This window comes from Carlito syrichta, unplaced genomic scaffold (genome assembly GCF_000164805.1).
Source record: "Carlito syrichta isolate Samal-C Ts95f unplaced genomic scaffold, Tarsius_syrichta-2.0.1 Scaffold314743, whole genome shotgun sequence".
In the NCBI taxonomy this organism is placed as follows: domain Eukaryota; kingdom Metazoa; phylum Chordata; class Mammalia; order Primates; family Tarsiidae; genus Carlito; species Carlito syrichta.
The window spans coordinates 169,982-189,659 of NW_007258839.1; the positions used below are offsets into that span (position 1 = coordinate 169,982).

Sequence of the window (19,678 nt, forward strand, 5' to 3'; positions counted from 1 at the left end):
CCTGTAATTCCGGCTACTCAGTAGGCTGAGGCGGAAGGATCACTGGAGCCCAGCAGGTCGAGGCTGCGGTCGCCAGGAGCGGCCACTGCACTCCAGTCTGGGTAACAGAGTGAGACTCCAACTCAAAAAAAAAAAAGAAAAAAAAGAACTAAGGAGACAAAGAAGTGCCAAGGTTGCCCGGCCAAACTGGGAACCACATCCAAACAAATGACAAGACTTGAGATTCCTGAGATACACAGTGCTATATACAGTCCCCTGACATCAGATTGATTACATCCTCATTGATTTCCAAATCATTCAATGGGCAAGGCTAAACAGGGGCTCAAGAAAATGCTAGTCAGGCAAACTCTGACAGTGATGGAATTCCCGTGTCCTCCAGAAGATCATGCTTTGTGGCCTGTCAAAGAGGCATATCAGATCACAAGATTCCTGACAATGCACAGCCTCCACGTTTCCCAGCCAAGAAGACTGAGGGCCAGAGATCCTTGCTGAGTTGTCCAAGATGACAGCTAGTGAGTGGCAAAGCAGGAGCTGCATCCACAACTCCAGATGCCCAGACCAGCTCATTCTCCCACCCATGCTGAGTCCTGGGCTGAGACAGCCATTTATATATAAAACCACCTACGTAAGCATGCCATACACACATATGTGCCTCATGACAATCCTAATTTCTTCTCTTCTGAGCCCTGCTGACCTAAAGCAACTTTAGGTCTATCATCAGCAGTAGAGATGATACCTTCCATAGATCTTTCCACCATGCATGTCCATATACTGAGGGCTTTCTGAGTCCCTCTCCAGTGCTCCTGCAACCACAAATGAGTCCAGCCCCAAGGACATTTTGCAAACTTCACTCCATGTCATCTCTGCATCTCACTGTCCAATCACTTTTCCCATGTCCCACACATATGTGACGTGTGCAGGTTGGGCCAGCTCACAGCTGAATTGCCCACCTTAATTCCTGCCCGTGTGTAGTCAAACTATAAGAGGTTAGTCATTATTCTGGGACAGGACTTCCTACCTCCTTTCGACCACAGATCTGACTGGTGATGTGGTGGGTGGTGACCACCCTTCATGCTTGTACCTGCAGCTGCAGACATGCAAGTACCCACTGGCCAGGACCAGCTCAGGAACTCTGTCCTTCCCTCCATCTCCACATCTTATCCGTGATTAAATTCTGTCACATCTATCTCCTTAGCTTCTCTCCCATTCATCCTCTTCTCCTTCCCTGTGGATACAGTTTGGTGCAGGCTCTCTCCTTTTCCCCTAAGCTGTTACAATGGTACTCTCTACATCACACCAGTGGCCCTCAAAGTGATGCCCAGGGACTGCAGGAGGCCTCAAGACCCTTGCAGGCTCTTTCCACAATGCTATCACAATGTGACTTGCCTTTTCTATTCTCATTCTCTCACAAGCATAGAAGGGAGTTCTCGGAAGGCTTCCTGACATAGTCTTTTAGGGTAGTGAATGCAGAAGCAGATGTGAGAATTCAACTGGCTTCTATTAAGCCAGACACGAAAGAGATGTGCAGAAATGAATGAGGATACCACTCTTCTTACTGAATTATTTCTGTTTTAGAAAATATAATTATTTTTTGTAAAATGTGCTTTTATGTTAACATGTACTGGATGTGTTATTTTTCTTTTGAATGAATTAATAAACTTTAAAAAGATTATTGGTTTTAATTTCTAACATGGTTAATATGGATAAGTATAACCCATTTAAACATAAACTCTTTGAGATCTTCTGTAATTACTGAGCATCTAAAAGGTTTCTGATGTCAAAAAGGTTTCTGATATGAAAAAACTACTGACATGGGTATCAGAATGATTTTTTTTTTTAAAGTTAGAACTCACTCTGTCACCCAGACTGGAGTGCCATGGCACACTCACAGCCACACCAGCATTGATCTGCTGGGCTCCCTGATCCTTCAGCCTCTGCCTTCCAAGTAGCTGGAACTACAGGTGTGTGCTACCACGCCCGGATAATTTTTGATTTATTATAGACACGAGGTCTCATCAAGTTGCCTGGGGTGGTCTCGAACCCACGGGCTCAGGCAGTTCACTCGGCCTCCCAAAGTGCTGGGATTACAAGCTGAGCCACCGAGCCCGGCTGTGATTTTTTTGAAAGCAAAATTCATCCTCTATTTTAACCCATTGATAGATGGAGGATGAAGTCCATACTATTTACAGGGCCCTCAAGGACATCCATTGCGGCTGTCCCTCTCCACATGGGATAACACACTGCCTCATCACGTTACTCCCACGCTCCAACATGCCCGCACTCCCTCCCATTGCCCCCAGCACTGGTTTCCTGGGCCAACTACATTGCTTCTGTATTGAGTTAACTTGGGTAAATTAGACTGTTTCCCAGATTTCCTTTCCCTATGGGAATCCAGTCAAGGCTGGCCATGGGAGAAGTCAGCCCAAGATGGAGAAGTGCGGATGCGACGCACAGCATTGCATCTGGAAGGCACTGACCATCCCAGCTGACACACACCGCTGCTGGATCTACCGGCTTGCCCTGCTGGCGAGGGCACTCATAGGCCCACAGCTCTCCCAAGTCTCCCAGAGTCTCCACCCTCAGTTTCTGAGTCTGTGTGTGCAGCTCTGGGGGAAAAGGCACAGGTCTTTTCTTCCTTTGGGTCACCTGAGCGCCCCTGCGACACAGGTCCCAGTTCATCCTCACAGGTTCCAGTTTGCCCTTGCTCTTCTCCTCTTAACAGACCTGATTTCTTCTCCTCTGGGCCCTGCTGACCTAAAGCGACTTCAGGCCCATCACCAGTAGTAGGAGGGAGGCGATGCCTTCCATAGATCTCACACCAGCTCCCTTCATGGTCCCTGCGTGGTGATTTTTCTCTGCACATCACCTGTGCCCTGCCAGACCTCGGCATCCTGACTATTCCGCACAACTGTGAAAAGTCTGATTTGAGCAATAAATTCCTTATTCCATGCCATTCATAGTGGCTCTGCTTCCCTGTTCACACCTTAATTCATACAAAGTCTCCAAGTGTCCTTCCCCACTTCTATCTGTCTGGCAGAGCACCAATTTCATCTCTCCTGAATCAACTCAAGATCCCTGAAGCCTTTTTCAGCCATTGCACCATCTCATAATCCAAGGCATATGACTCTCTCATCTTCCTCATGTCCTCACTTCACCCAGTGTACAAACGAAGCCCCCTACCTGAAATGCCCTATATGAACTCAATTTTTCACAAGTCTGTCTCTCCCTCCTGTCTGCAAGCTCTCTGAGATCAGAGACGGGATTTTACAATCTAAATATTGGTATTCCCTGTCAGAAAAAATATGACATTGTGGCTTTTTAAATGTCAGGAGTTAGAAAAGAGGATGAATAACAAAGGGTGAGATTAAAGAATTCTATTTTACTAAATTGGGGTCTTCGTAAAGCCGGGGTTTGTTGAGTTTATTGGGCATAAGATTGACTTAGGAGGGTTTTTTTTTAACATAGATTCCTAGTGCCACACTTCCAGATATTCTGACTTAACAGGTTGGGAGCAGGGCCTAGAGCTCCTCACTTTAACAGAACACGGGGTGTTTTCACAAAGGGGGTCCACAGAAGATACCTGGAGAACCCCTGGTTTAAAATAATACAGTGGAAAGAGTGGTGTTTTGGGTAATCATTCTTTTTTTTTTTTGAGTTGGAGTCTCACTCTGTCACCCATACTGGAGTACAGTGGCCGCTTCCAGTCACTGCAGCCTTGACCTGCTGGACTCTGGCGATCCTTCCACCTCAGCCTTCCAAGTAGCTGGAAATACAGGCGCGCACTACCACGCCCGGCTATGGGTAATCGTTCTTAAATTAGGCTTTTCTGAATCACTTAGTGAAGAGGGTGGGGGAAGCAAAGGAAACTTGATAAAAATGTAGTTTCCTGGGCCCCACCCCAAATTTTCAGAATCAGAATCAGAGGCCCTTCAAAAGCGGTGGATGTCCAGTGAGACTCAGAGTCAGGAACATTTACTCCTGGGGTGTAGCTGCCTATTTGTCATGATTTGGGGTACAGACATTAACTCCCTGTCTTCCTTGAGTCATCTAAACAGGTCTCTGAAACCGTCTGTCTATGAAGAGACCATATGGTGTCCCTGGATGTAAATAATAAATACTCATTAGGAAGGCCCTTTGGGAGGATCATATGAAAGGCTTCTAAAGAGAAGATGGGGAGCTTTTGAAAAAATACTGGATAAACAAAAAGACTAAAAGAAGTGATTCACAAAAAAGACAACAAAAACTGGCTAGGTTCAATGGCTTGCACCCATAATCCTAGCATTTAGGGAGGCCCGGGCAAGAGGACCACTTGAGTACAGGAGTTCAACATCAACCTAGGTAATATAGTAAGGCCTCTCTACAAGAAAATCAAAACATGCCTGTAGTCCCAGCTATTTGGGATGCTAAGTCCGAAGGATGGCCTGAGCTCGGGAAGTCAAGACATTCAGTGAGCCGTGATCCTGCCACTGCACTCCAGCTTGGGCACGACAGGGTGAGATCCTGATTCAAAAACAAAACAACAACTGGAAGAACAGGTATGACTCTCATTTTCCCAGAGAGTTTAAAAGTCTATGTTGTATCCATGGACCCCTCCCCATTTGTTTTCCATGTATTTATATCTGTCTTGTTATCCACCAGCCACATGTGGCTACTGAGCTCTTGGAATGTGGCCAGTGTGATGGCGGAACTAAATGGCACATTTAAATTTGAATAAACGATTCCATTTTATTTAACTGTAATTAATTTAAATTTAAAAATGAATACTCAATTCACTCACTGGCACATGTTTAAATATGTTTGGAACAAATTGGATTTTTTTTGCATCTTCTTGAAATTTATATTTATTAAATAGAATCTTATTGTACATCCTTTTAGAGTAGGTTTGTGACTTAAAATGGTATCAGTATTACTTAACTTGAATCAAATATATGTTGCTTCTCAATCTTCTGTGAATTATTTCAAATAAACCTCATAGAACCTGACTTTAATACTAGCACAGAAGCATATGGCATGGAAGTATATTTGGAACAACTTGTTAACCTGTTTTTTTTAACTGTAAATTTTATGGGATCTAAATATAGGTCAAGTATTTCTGATGAAAATCCAGTGTCCAAAGTGCAAGGTACTGTAAGCATAAAATACAACACCAGATCTCAAAGACATGGTGTGTATAAAGTTCAATATATTTTAATTGGGTTATATGCTAAATGATAATTTTGAATATATTGGGTTAAGTATATTATTGAAATTAATTTTACCTTTTTCTTTTTACATGCTTCGTGTAGTTATTGGAAAATTTTAAAATTACATAAGTGGCTAGTATTATATTTCCATTGAACAGTATAGCTGTATTCAAGACTGTATAAAATGTGACTATTGAATGCTATCATTGAGTATTTGAACTATCTTGGAACATTACTTTATAGAGGGAAATTAGGTTCCTTCCATAAGGCTGTCACCCTGAGGGATGATAAGCTGTAAGAATCCAAATATGCTACCCTGAACAGTTACTATAAGTCTATAAGAAAGGGATTTGCAGTAGCGGGATATTGCCGGGGGTGGGGGATAGGGGAAGCACACAACATCAACAAGGGTATCTGATCTCAAACCAGGCAAAGTGGGGACCAAAGGGAGGCCCAAACTTTACCTGTGCGATGTCCACATGTGTATCTAATCCTGAATTGTACCCTACATCTTTAAAACAAAAAATGAAAAGAAAAGAATCCAAATTGCTATCATTTGTGAAACGCAGTCTTTGCTGGGTCTCATCCTTACCTTGCCTTCACCTGCTATAGCAGTCTTCAAGGGAACTTATGAGCCCCTTCCAAAAAGAAGCCTTAGGACTTACAAGTCCCATCTTGGTGTTTATATACCCTGGCTGCCCTCTACGTGGAGCAATCTCACTTTGGCCCGCTTCAAAACAGTTTAAGAATGAACACTGATGAGAATATTCAAAATAGTATACCACTGGCTCCCAAAGAATACCCAACACTATTTAGGATAAAGGCAACAGCATCTATCTTCAAAGGGACTAGTGATGAAGTCAACTTAGGTTGAATTCTGGCTTGTTGGTTACATAAATCAATAAACAGAAAATGCCATTCTTTTATAATCCCATCTACAGGTCTCATCTGTCTGACAACTGTTTGGTTGTTATTTTCCATGTCACTGGGGGTTGATTTGTTGATTCACATCTTGAGACAGAGGCTTTTTAAATTGAGGTCCATAGTCCCCCAACAAGGCCATTGGTTAGAAAGCAGGAGATTCACAACTACATAGGATCTTTTCTGATTTTTTCCCCATCATCTTCCAACTAAAACTTGCCATTTCCTACCATTCTAAAGGCAGACAACAGACTATACTACCATTACTAGTACCTGTGGCACACCCATAAAAATCACAGCTTTTAAAATGTGACGATACAGTTATCCCAGAAATCCTGAAATATCATTTATGCATATCACAACATTATAATCATGATAGTTAATTACTCCTGACCATAGTACCTCATCATATACAGAGAGAAGTACCAGTCAACTCTTCACTTGGTAGTCATTCAGTTACAAAAGGCAGAAGATGCATCTTCTCACCTTCGTGATCCAGACATCTATGACGCTTAATGGTCTTCCTTATTTATACTGGTTTGTTCTTCATCAACACATGGAAACAAGTTAAGTCATAAAAATTAGTTGTTATAGCTTTGCAAAACAGAACCACTGAAATGAAAATTTTTAATTCCTCATAGGTTACCATTGTCTTTTGAAATATGATAGTCAGAGGGGTTACAAGGCAAATTCAAACACATCCGATGGTGAGGCAAACTACTGAAGTGTGTTATTTAAAGTAATTTTAAAATTATTATTGATGATACATTGGGCAATGATGTTAGCTGTGCTCAATGTTATAAATTCTGTGAGATTCAGTGTGCTTTGAGTTACTTTTTTTCCTCTTTGTAATCCTATGTTCTTAATTTTTAACACGTAAAAATATTATTCTGAGAAGGGGTACATAGGCTTCATCAGACTGCTAAAGAGATCCATAGCAGGAAAAATAACTAAAACCCTCACGCTAGGCATTTCACGACTAATCTAGGACCTGGATATCCACGTACTCTAGAGACACTTACTATCCACAGAGTCCACAAATGTTACCTAGCACTGGTCACAGTAGTGTTCACACTTCTACTTACTGAGTAAAAAAGAACTTTCCATTGCTGTCAGCACAAAGAAAAGATCAAGTAGAAAAGGTTCAACACCTTCTAAAAGAAGTCATAGCACACAATTCCACCTGAGAAAGCCATAGAAGTTGATGGCAACTTTGAGGTGTTGGAGGTTGTGAAACAAACAGCAACTTCCTAGTAACTCAATAAATTATCACTATTTTTTCTTGAAACCAGTTAGTGCTTCCACCTTCCATATGAAAAGTGAATTAAACTTACCTGTTATGACTGATGTTATGTCCCTCAGTCACCTGAATACAAAATGAACGCATACTTAGAAACACTACAGTACCTTCCAGTTAAAATGAAAGCTCTGTGGGGTTTCCACAGTAAACCCAGGCTGGGCAGAAGAAAGTGACGCATATTGGAGGCCCATATTTCTCAGCACTGTTGTCTCAACATTTAGAAACACCCCTGGCATAACAACAACACTGTCACTTTTAGACATTTCATTCTTCTTTTTTTTTAAACACCAAAAAACGAGATTCAGCCCACAATTTAATATTGTCAATACATATTCTTCATTACACAACTGGCATGCCAACTGTTACCTAAGCACTTCAGACGTTTCAACTCCCACACCCACACATTCTGAACTCATCTGCATCCAGATATGAATAAAGATGAGTAGCATCTTGAGGAAATTGCTTCCCATTCTCGAATGGCAAAAGCCATGGAGCACACTCCTCGTAGTGTCTGAGGAATTTCCAAGAGCAACAGGAAACAGTCTTAAAGTCACCATTTTTGTCAGAAAAATCACAACCTTCTATGGCAACTTGCCCATGGGTTATCTCAAGTTAAATGGGATATCAGAAGTCCCTTCCTATGTGATTCCCTTACTTTTTATTTTACTGATCTCAAGTTAATTAGGTTTTGGCAGGTCAGCTGCCCAACCCAGCATCTCTTTATTGAAAATAGTTTAGGAGACCTTGATGAAATTGCAAATGCTTAGAAACAGCCACTTACTTGCATGCTGGGTAAATAAGAATAATAGAAACATCCACTTACTTGCATGCTGGGTAAATAAATGCTGACTATATTTATTTTACTATCATTATGTCTCCACGGGGAGAGCTAGCCAAAAAAGTAGAGGCTGTTAACATCTTGGGGTGTGTATACGTACATATAAAATACCCTAAAAAATGTATTTTTTCTTTATCTCAAATCACAATTCCATGATTGCAGAAAGTCCACATATTAGAATAAATTGCCTCTACATGTTTGTATATAAGCTGGACATTTTTCACTCCATTAATTAGTGTTCATTCATTCATCAGGTAGTGGAGTGTCTATGATATGTCAGATACAAAAATAAATAGTACATTTCTATCCCAAGAGATGTTCGCAAGGTAGCTAGTTGCCCAGGCTAACCTATGGTAGCTTCCTCTTTTAGCTTGGGCTGCCATAGCAAATTACCATAGACTTGGGTGGATTAAGCCACAGGAATTTATTTCTCACAGCTCTGGAGAAGATGCCAGCAGGGTTGATGGCTGGTGTGGGCGCTTTTCTTGGGTTGCCGACAGCTGCCTTCTCCCATGTGTGTCCTCACATGGCTTTTCCTTGGTGCATGAGAGGAGACAGAGAGAGGCAACCTCTACAGTGTCTCATCTTATAACCACACTAATCCCACCATGATGACCCCTACCTACATGACTTCATCTAAATCTAATTATCTCCCAAAGGCCCTATCTCCTTTGCCATCACATTGGGGTTAGGACTTTGATAATCCACCTAGCAGCAAAAGTGATATTTCACCCATAATGTTAGTTCAGTAGACCAAGGCATTTTAAATCCACTTAGGGGAGTGGAACCTGGGCTCCTCTGGGCTTCTGCAGTGGTTAGGGGAACAGGATCTCAGACCTTTGGAGAGCAGGAGCTGTTGAGGCACCAGACACCTCAGTCCGGAGACCCAGGAGGCTTGGGACTTAGAGGAGAGTGAGTTCAGGCCAGCTCCTGAAGAAGAGTTGGTCAAATCTCTGCAGTGGAGCCCAAATCCATAACAAATGTGCTCTTGTAAGTCAGGTATCCTCACTTTAAGGACTTCTTGCATCTTTGAAACTTCTTATGTTCAAGTTCAATCAGGCAATACAACAAAACAAATAAAGATAACACAAATCAGACAGCACCAACCTTCAATGTATTATAATAAGCCTGCAGTTTTTGCAAAGCTGCAATTACAGAGTGCTTTTAACCAGGCCTGATAAAGCAGAGTGGGTACATAGCCAACTCTCAGCAGTGTCAAAGCAACATCCCCCAAGCTCAGCCCTCAACTAGAAATAACTTGACTTTTCTAGGGTTTGAGCATTTCCTTAAAAGCCTGTATGATCAAAGTCAGCCTGAATGGAAAAGGATCAAAAGATGGAAAATTATACAAATACAAGTGCAGATTTTGACTTAACCTTAACAACTAGGGTGGCTGATTTTTTTCAGAGAAACCTCCCCACATCTCAAAGAAACAATCAACATGCACCACTTAGAGGTGGAGTGCACGTTTTCCCTGTCATCTTGAAACCATGCAAAATCAATCAATAACTCTTAGCAGAATCTTTGACACACAGATTTTCAAAACGAAACATCAAGCTCCTTGTGATGTTTTTAACAGAAGAAAGGGGGGAAAATACACCTACGTTTTTCTTCCCCCATCTATTCTTAAAATTAACAAGGCACGTGAGGACATTCAGTTATCTTTGAGTGACTTAAACCACGCGTGGGGTTGTACTGAGTATGTGTCTCTGTCACAGTAGACTAGGGCCTACCAACAACTCGAAGACTTGTCTGGTTCTGTGCAAGGGTTTTTATCTCCATCATCCCAAAGGCTCCTCACAGCAAGGTATGAAAGACTAGACATGTAGCCATCGGGCAGAAAACCGAGGCTCCTAGAGCTTAAGAAACTCTCATGTGTGGCCACACAGCTAATGGCACAATCATAGTCAAAATCCGGAATTTCCCTTGCAAATCTTTTTCTATCTTTAAACAAGCTTGGGAACCCAGAACTCTGCCTTTCTGTGGATGGTTGAATATAGCCTGCAGATGTGTTTTGTTTTGGTTTTCGTCTTATTTTGTTTTTAACTGAATTACTTCTACTATGTTTTAATTGAATTAGTTCTTCCAAACACCAGGAGTTTTCACATAAAAATCTGGATTTTTGACATATTTTGAAAAAGTCAGAGTTCAGACTGATACTGGTACGGGTAACAGAATGATAGGACTAAAAGCAGACTCCAGCTCACTTCCTGGAGGATGCTGCCATAACCCCAATCTCATCAAAGACCTCCTCTCTCTCCATGGTCTCATACTCATCTACACAAAACCTTAACAAGCGATTCATTTTGCTTTCTCTTCTGTAGCTGTGCTCCTGTGATTTCCCTCCCCCTTGATATGCTCTGCCAGTCTTGTCAATTTGGTGGGTATGTGTGATCATCTTTCAGGATTCCACTCAAATGCTGTTGGTTTCATGAAGTCCAGTCTGGTATTCCTATAACTGGACAGGCTTTCGTCAGGGTTCTTGAGCATTTTCTTGTGCTTATTTTATTGAACCTCTTTTCATAGGTGCATATTCAGTGCCGGGCATACAGTAAGCAATCAATAATGTTTTGCTCATTACTACCAATAATGACCTAAAAAATATTTATCATGTGCCAGACACTGTTAAAAGAACCTTACTCATATTAATCCATTTAAGTCTCGCAACGACCTACTATTATACCCATTTCACATAGAGAAAACTGAGGCATAGTCAAGATTAGAAAAATTTTCCCAATCACTGTCTCAGTTATTGAATGGCAGAAGAAGAATTAGAATATAGCCTGGCTACCTTTGGATAGGTGAGGGGATGAATAAGTACATGAATTGTTAGATGGAAGGAAGGGAGAGAGAGAAGAAAAGAAAGCGGGAAGGAGGGAGGGAAGGGTAGATGCACTGTCAGGAACAGGGAATAGTAAATGGAGAGGGATGTAAAAAAGTACTTAATGATTCCGGAACTTCGAGCCTTTTGGTGGGGCACGGGCAGTGGTGTGTGCTGGTTGATTTTATAACCAGCTTTCTGGGGAAAACAGTCTACTTTGTAATGTAAATACTCCTACCATGGCTGAATTCAAGATACCAGCATGATATCTCTGAACAGAGTTGGAGAGAGAAAATGTGGATAATTGTTGGTACAGGCCAGTTCTAACGCACCAGGGCATGGGGTATCCCAAGGACAATGACAGACAAAAGGACAGGTAACAGCTAGGAGATGAAGGCCCCTTGAAATCACACAGAAGATGCAATCCTTTTATATGCCACCAGGAGTAATTTAAAGGTTTTGAGCAGAGACAGTGATATGATCATACGGTTATAAAGGGTTGGATGCAAGATAGACACATGGTCAAAATTTTAGGAACCTTTCTTCACCTCCCGGTATCTTACCTGCATGACAATTACTGCTACAAGGAAATTTATCAATTGTTTCACATCTTTCCTTCCCTGTCTCTTTCCTGGTCAGTCATTCTTTCCTCTGCATCCCCCCCTTTCCCCTCCTATCTCTTTATTCTAGGCTCCCAGAAATGCTCCAGGAGAATTGTAAAGTGCCCATCTAGCACTTTTGGATCTGTATCATGTACGGGCTTGAAAACCTAAGCAAAGAAGTGAGTCTGAATCAACTTAACAGGGAGGTCATCATATAAAGTATAAATAAAACACTATCAGACACATCTTTGGCATTAAACCATAGAGCTGGAAGCAGCTTTAGAAACCATTTAGTTTCCAATCATTCTCTTATTGGGGAAACAGAGTCTAAGATCCGTCATAGCCTTCTGGATTCCTGGCCAAATGAACATTGGCTTGCATTTTAACTTTCAGTGGCCCCCTTGGCTAAGTTCCCTGTAGCCTTGAACAGCCTAGGAGCACAGAACTGGTTAGAACTAAAGCTGGAACTAGAAACAAGTTGCCTAGTTCCCATCAAATAGTCTACAGGCACACAAAAAGAGGGCATTTTTCTGAGATGTTGCCTCCCCCTGCAAAGTCAAAGATTTTCTTAGAAGAGTATTTTTCTTCTTCTTCTACTACTAAGGAGGTTCCATTTCACCAGTTACAGCAGACAAAAACACACTACTCTCCAGGAGCAGGGACATTCTGTCATCTTTCCCCAACAGTGGACAATATTAGTCATCTGTTTGGGAAACACTCCTCTTCAATTCCCAAGACCTTATTATCTACTTTAAGAAATCTTCTCATGTCAGCCTTTTCCCATGGGTCTCCATCCTTCCTGCACCGAGGTCATTTCCTGATAACTAGGAAGTGGGCAGGGAAAGGAAGTAAAACCTTGAAAAATAATTGTGGTAGCTCTGTTTTTAAAACATTGTTGAAGGGGAAGTTGAAACTTTTGGCTGAAATGTAATGTAGTCTGATAATTCTCCCTCACCTCAGGTGATATCTTTCAAAGCTACAGGAAACTCAGCCAAGGGGGGCATTGAAACCTCAAATGCAAGCCAATGTTCATTTGGCCGGGATCCAGGAGGCTATTGCTTATCCAAAGAAGCCCATATCCAAGGTATCCCATAGCTGGGCTGTGGTCCTGACATGGGACCCTCTTTTAGCCAAAGGTCTTCTTTACTTCCCAGTCTCCATCAGTATCCAGAGCCTTGATCCCTATGATTGAATCAGATAAAGCCAATTCCCTGACCCAGAGAAATGAAAACAGGTCTGAGGAGAAAGATCCCAGAAAGCTAAAGCAGCTAGATGGGCTCTATGTTGCCATTGCCCAGACCCATCCCAATTTATACCTACTGCCTGGGAGAAACAGCTAAGATCCCTTTCATTCTCTGAAATGTCCCAACGGCAGATGATAAATTACATGGTCACCCTCACCTGGAGTTCTTAGGGCCATAGATCTCTAAGGCAGTGGCCAGCAGAATTCAAGCAATCTATAAACTTGAATGGGAAAAAAGTCACAACTTGGTTCATTAACCTGAAGCAGCAATGTAGCATTTCATTCCATTATGAATGTGAGCCATAAACTCCCAATGCAGTAGGAGTACCAGTGATTTTGCCACCAATATCAATCAGGTATTTTAACATCACAATGCAGTTGCTACCATTATCTCACAGTGGCATTTTTTGCTCATCTCTACTTTGAAATAATGGTGGCCATTAATCTCATCTCCAGATCTTGTTATGCTGGCCTTTCCCCATGGGTCTCCACTCACCTGCCTGCACTGAAGCCATTTTCTGATAACTAGGAAGCAGACATACGTAATAGTGGCTTATTTTATAAGTAGATAAATAGGAATTTCAATAAAATTGGTTTATGCTTTATGCACCGTATTTTATGCATTTAAATACAACATGCTGGGGCCCCAGGTTTTGTCAGATGGCCAAATGGCACCATGCGGTCAATAAGAATAGAAGTCCTTGGCCTGGTGATTGAGAGGCCACATTAATGAGGTGTTCTGGAATATGAGGGGGAGACCATGCCCTCTGGCTGAGGAGTCCGCCTGTCTTTGAGTTGATCTAGACTTTTAAAAATTAGTTAGCACATTCTGTTTCTTTGTGCAGCTCTTCTTTCTAAGATCTTTGTTAACGCCATTCTCTGTCTTCTCTTATTCTTAGGCCTCCTTCCCCCTTATCCCTTAATTCAGGTTTACTATCTGCTATCTCTTAGTCTTCCTGTGCTAATTGCTGGGTTATCTTACTTCCAGTGGTGTTTTCCCTTGTTGTCACACCTCTCTACTCCTTTTCCTCTCCTATCTGCTGCTGGCTTTCCTGCTGCTGGCTTTCCTGACCCGGCCTTTCTCAACTGGCCTTCCTGACCTGGTTGGCCACACACCATCCCTTTTTCTTAGGGTCTGTAGCAGATGCTTTGGGTACCAAAAGTCTATACTACACTTGTCCTTTGAGAATATTATTCATTTTATCAATGGATAGTGCTTCTGAGATTCAATGAAAACAAACTGGCCACCCCAGTAAATGACTACACAACACTCCATAGCAGGAAGATAAAAGCTTTGAAACACCGAGCTTAAACGTAACCATGGAAAGGGTGGAAAGGATTCCTCTTGATAATCCCTGATGGGCAGATCAGCAGGCTAGACCAAGACTCTCTGCTCAGTACATCAATTCCCAGTGTAGCACAGGAAAGCATACTGCTTAGTCACTGCTAACAGGAGAGCCTTCGGTAAGCAGGCCTATCCAACAACTGTTTCTCAAAGCAGAGCTGAAGTTAGAAGACTGGGATAAAGTCACGTGACCTCATGTCTTTTGTGCTTTAAGTCTGGACAGATATAAAAGTACACTGTATCTTCAGAACTGCCCTCACCAGGAGACATATTTGTACTGAAATAACAGTCTTTCCCAGTAAAGTGCTGAATCCTTTTTCTATCAAGACTTATTCTACTAAAAATGGAAAGAAGGAGGGTAGGAAGAAAGGAAGAAGGAAGGGAGAAAGAAAAGAAGGAAGGAAGGAAAGAAGGAAGGAGGGAGGGAGAGAGAGAAGAGCGACAGCAGGAAAAGAGAAAGAAGGAAGAGGAGGGAAAGAGAAAAACAAACAAACAAATAAACCTGTATTTGAAAATATACTTACTGCTTTGTCAAGTATGACTCCATGATTGAGAATAGCTTCACATGGTTTAAATATTTGTTTTCTGTTTTATTTCTAACAAAAGGCACCTAAAACAATTTTTAAAAAACGGTCTGAAAATGTAGTGACATTTGCACTGTGTAAGTATTAACATAAAACGTGGCTTAGAGAGCTTAGGATAAAATGAAACCATACATTTTGTAACCTTTGCTAATCTTTTCACTTATCCTCTTAAAGAATAAAATCTGTTTTTATTGGGGGTGGGTCTTTCTTCAGCAGTTATTCATTTATTTATTTTAAAAGAGTCATATACCCCTTACTATTACTATTATTACTGCCTGTGGGGAAATAGTGACTTCAAGCCTATCAGCCTAGAAGATTCCAGATTTCCTTCTCATATGAAATGGCCATTTCATATGTCATGATGAGATGTATCAATTCACTAAAGTTTTATAAAGTATACTATTTCAGATATAAGAGCGTCTGTCAAGGTTTCAAACCATTTATCAAACAGAGTTCATCAAAGTCAAAATGTACAGATAAAATGAATAGAAGATTTATTAATCTTATGGATTATTCAAATCTAAATATAGATTAAGGGATTATATATTTATTCAAAATAAAATCCACAAGGGTAAAGCTTCTTAGCCTCTACTTTGGTCTTTTGTTTGGTTTTCAATATATTCTTCAAGCCCTTTCTACAGAACCTTATCATTTGGCTTCACTTGTTATTAAAAATAGTCAAGGTCGGATGTTCTGGGTCTTGAATATTCTTTATTTTAAAATATCTAACCCCAAATGGGAATTTTAACTCACACTATGTATTGCATAAGCATATCTATTTGCTTAAACTTTTTAATTTTTTCATATTCTTTGTCTCAGAGTGTGTTGTTTACTAGTAATTGTCATTCTAAATGTCAACAAACTCATATTTATACAATATAAGATTAATATACACCAAAAAAATTGTCCCAGCAGAAGAGTCGTATGGAATGTTTGATGCTACACCACACAGGTGTTGAGGGGGTTGGGCTCCATGCATACGATGAGGTTACCAGCTCCCCTGAAAAAGGTAGGGATTAGAAACCAGGATGTCTTCTCAGGCTCTAGTGCATTCTCCTTCCAGTGGTTCCTAGAACAACGGCCATTTCTTTTGGATTTTGTCATGCACCTGATTTCAGTGTTATGTCTCTCTTCTTTAACACTTCTGTCATCCAACTAAACCCATGTCCCCACCTCTAGAAGGTCACCCTTCTGGGATGATCTGATTTTGGACAGCTTTCCCTGAAGAGTAGGGCAGGAGTACAATTCTTTCCTACTTGCATAAAAACAATATTCATTTCTAATGAATTCTCTAGAAAGTGAATGCTTCTCCCTGAGATAACCAGGGCTCTGAAATTCAAATCAGTCATCCTGACACAGACTGCAGACTGGGATAGAGGGTAGGAAAGGAAGGAGGAATGGGAGCAGCTCTTAGTGCATGCTGGTTATCTCTGGGCCTTTCTGTCAAACCAGGGACCCTCAGGGTCAAGACTCTTATCCATCTTCCTCCAACCCATGCCTCCTCTGACAGCAATGACCCTCGCCATCACCTTTTCTTTCTCCATCCCAGTCACTATACAAGGCCTAGGTCTTGGTGTACCCCAGTATTAGAGATGGAAATTCTGCTCCAGGTGACATAGAAGCCACCAGGTTTCCACTGTCTGCCTCCCTGATGTCATTCTGAGAAACAGGCTTTTTCCCATCCCAGCTCCCTTTTTGATGGTTTGTCTCCAAGAGGAGGACATCCTGGTATTATAGCTACAGAGAAAAGACATAAAGTATTCTTAGAAACTAGAATTCTGTCCCACAAGAATGCTTCTAGTTATGCGAATCCCCAAGCGCCTGAAAAAGTCTCCTTTGTTGAAAGGGTTTGGTGAGTGAGTAAGTGGCTTAGAAATAGTTTTTTTTTTCTAAGGCTCAAGTACATCCACCAGAAATACATTGTTTTGCTTCAGATTTACATCAGTATAAAGTTTAACCCAAGAGTCAGAAATTCAAGAGAAATCTAACCAATTCATTTCATTGTATTCAATGAAATAGATTGAATTTTATCCTCTGCTGAAAAAAAATTTATACCTTGCTTTCACAAATACTTTATGGAAAAAAAATTCTCTTTTATTTTCACAGACGTTTTCACAAGTAGAGCAGGTAGATCTACTCAATCTGATGAAAGGCTTTGCTAAAATGATGAGAAATCCACTGAATCTCATTTAGAATCATCCAGAGGGTTGCACAGTTAATTTTTGTTGATTTGAAGGCTTATAAATATTCTACTGCTTTTTCTTTCTTTCTTTTTTGCAAAAAGAGGCACAGTGTTGGTAACTTATTCATTATACGATACAGACTTTTTCTGGTTATGTTGATTGAGAAGTATTTATGGAAAATAAGCAAAAGAGGCTTTTCAAAAAATAAAAGTCTTTTTCCTAATTAACTTTAAGATGCTAAAAAACGGCAGCAGTGGACACAATCTATTTATGCACAGACATGCTTTATTTGACCAAAAGTTCAAAGGCAGTGGTTCTCGCACTAGTTATGCTACACATGCACCGGAGTGGCCTTGAGCACAGCCCTGAATCTCTTCCCTGAGCCTGGATTGGAAAGGATGATTTCTGAGCTCACTTTTAGCTCTAACATTCTATGATCCAGTCTCCAGAGAGGCCCTCATTTGCAAAATACAGTTGCTACCTAAAACTGCTTCTCATGTTTCACTATAGAGCAAATCTCGATCACATTTGAATCTCTCTTTCCATTTCTCCTCACATTTAAAAAGGTGAAGAGAAGTCCAATATCAGTAGCCATCTCTGTAAATCAGTTTCCGGTCAGAGCCTTTGGCTGTCCCAAGGTGCAACCCAACAGGCTCTCTCTGAGGCAGGGGATATGCAACCCCTGTGTCTCCACAGTACTCTAGCCCCCGGGGCTCATAAGTAGGAAATGCCAATTATGATATGCCCCTGGGGTCTGGAGAAAAAGGATTGGGGGCCTCACTCATACCTCCTTGTAGACAAAGGGTTTTTAGTACCAAATAGGGCTGGGAGCATGAAACACACCCAGTGTGCTTGCCCACCAGAGGAACCAGGCCCACCATTTAATAGCTGAATGTTAATGAGCAAATAACTTAATTTCTCACAGCTTGGTTTCCTCACTTATAAAATGAGAAAAAATAGCTTTACCTGCCTTTCCAGCTTGTTGTGTGGGCTGAAACTAACACGAGCACATAAAATATTTAAGAGCGTGCCTAGCACATAGTAAGATCTCAGTACATGCTGACCAGCGCTGATTATATCTGCTTGTACCCCCAGAATAGTTCAGCAACGTGAAAAAATCGCCTAGGTGTGGATTTGAATTCTTCCCTCAAGTTCCCACGGGACATGTTCTAACCTGTTTCTACATGCAAAAAAGAAAGAAAGGAAAAAGGAAAGAAAGAAAAAGAAAAAGAAGAAAAGAAAAATGGCCGGAGCACAAATCCGGGAGATATACGCATAGAAAGAAAGAGGATCTTGCGGGGGTTCAGAGAGGAAATCCTGTGGAGTGAAAGTTTTAAGTCTGAGATGCTACCTGAGGTCTCCAGGTAACTCTGAAATAACCCGTGCTCTAGCACCAGGCCGGACCTAAGAGGGTGTGGCCTGGGTGTTCAGGACTGCAGGAACCTAGGGAGGGAATCCCCGTTGGCTCCGTGGGGCTCTGGAGTTTGCCTCCGCCAGACAGAGGAGCTCGAGCTGGCTGCTCCAGGGGTGCCTCTGGAGTCACTGTGAGTGGCCTCGGGATTCCTCCCTGGGAGCACAGGAGATGAGACACCTCCTCCAGTCTGGCCAAGGCGAGGGACTCAGCAAAGGGGACTGCCCTAAATCTTGCTTTTTCTAAACGGATAGAGAGCAGGAAGGCCACCGGCAGAGAAGCTTGTGCCCTTAAAAGCCTGCCTGTGGGAAGTCTAAACAGAGGACCAGAAGGTTACTGTATCGGGTTCCAGACCCAAGCAACCTCCCAATGTTGCTAAGGGTCTAGTGGGAACCAAGGATCCGCTCTCGGACCAAAACACCCCTGGGAGAGGGGTATGCACCTCCACTTTTCTCGGGAAGAGAAGGGTTAAGTGAGGTTCCTCCCGTCTCTGGTAGTCCCCACCTGGAGAGGAAGAGGGCTTGGGGACTCAAAGTGGGGGAGGGGGCCCCTTCTTAGAAATGGCAGTGAAGGCTCCTTCCGCAAACGGTTTTGCACCCCAGATTGCTGGGGTGCAGAGGAGAAAGCAGCCTCTCCTGCATCCACCAAAACATCTGCGTCCACCAAGGAATCTACCTGGGGACTGCAAGGTGAACCGACCCCCCTCTGCCCTGGGTCCCAGGCCCGAGAGCTGGGTCTCCCCCCGCCCACACCCGTCGCTCTGCGTTTCCCGCACGCCCTCCAGCTCTGCGCTCCGAGCCTGCCAGGCGCAGGGCTCCCCCCCTTCCCTTGCTCCGCCCAGGTGCGATTTGTGAGGGCGGAGGAGGGTGGCTCCCACCGCAGCCTCCACTCCTGCGCTCTCTTCCGACCAGTTGGGACCCCTGCCTACTTGCGGGGCGCTAGGGACTCCCCCTACTCCGCGCACGTCTCCTCCAGGGGACCAGGGGTCCCCTTCCCACACTGCGGCTATGGTGACATCCTTGACTTCCGAGTGCCGGGCAGGGAAGGTGGGCGTGGGTCTACCGACCTGGCTGCGGAGGTGAAGGGGTGTAGAACCAAGCGGGTTCCAAAGAAGGGAGGGGACTGTAGTCCTCTTAGAGCCAAGAGAAGCATCTCTGGTCCATGATCTGACCATTCAGTCACCGCCCAAGAGGCCAACGCACTCAGATTGTCGCGGGGAGGTTTGTTGGCTCCCGGGGAGGGAGATC

General features: G+C 42.6%; 1 protein-coding gene across 3 annotated transcripts in view; it reads right to left on the minus strand.

Annotated features, from left to right (window-relative positions):
• Nucleotides 1-19,678, minus strand: part of LRRC3B (leucine rich repeat containing 3B) — an 86,342-nt gene that overhangs the window by 65,762 nt on the left and 902 nt on the right. Inside the window, exon 1 of one of the 3 annotated variants that reach the window (XM_021719471.1) lies at nt 19,498-19,678. The exons of the other annotated variants lie outside the window; for them this stretch is intronic. The gene's annotated coding sequence lies outside the window, so the exon portion shown is untranslated. The remainder of the gene's footprint in view (nt 1-19,497) is intronic. 3 annotated transcript variants of the gene reach the window in all.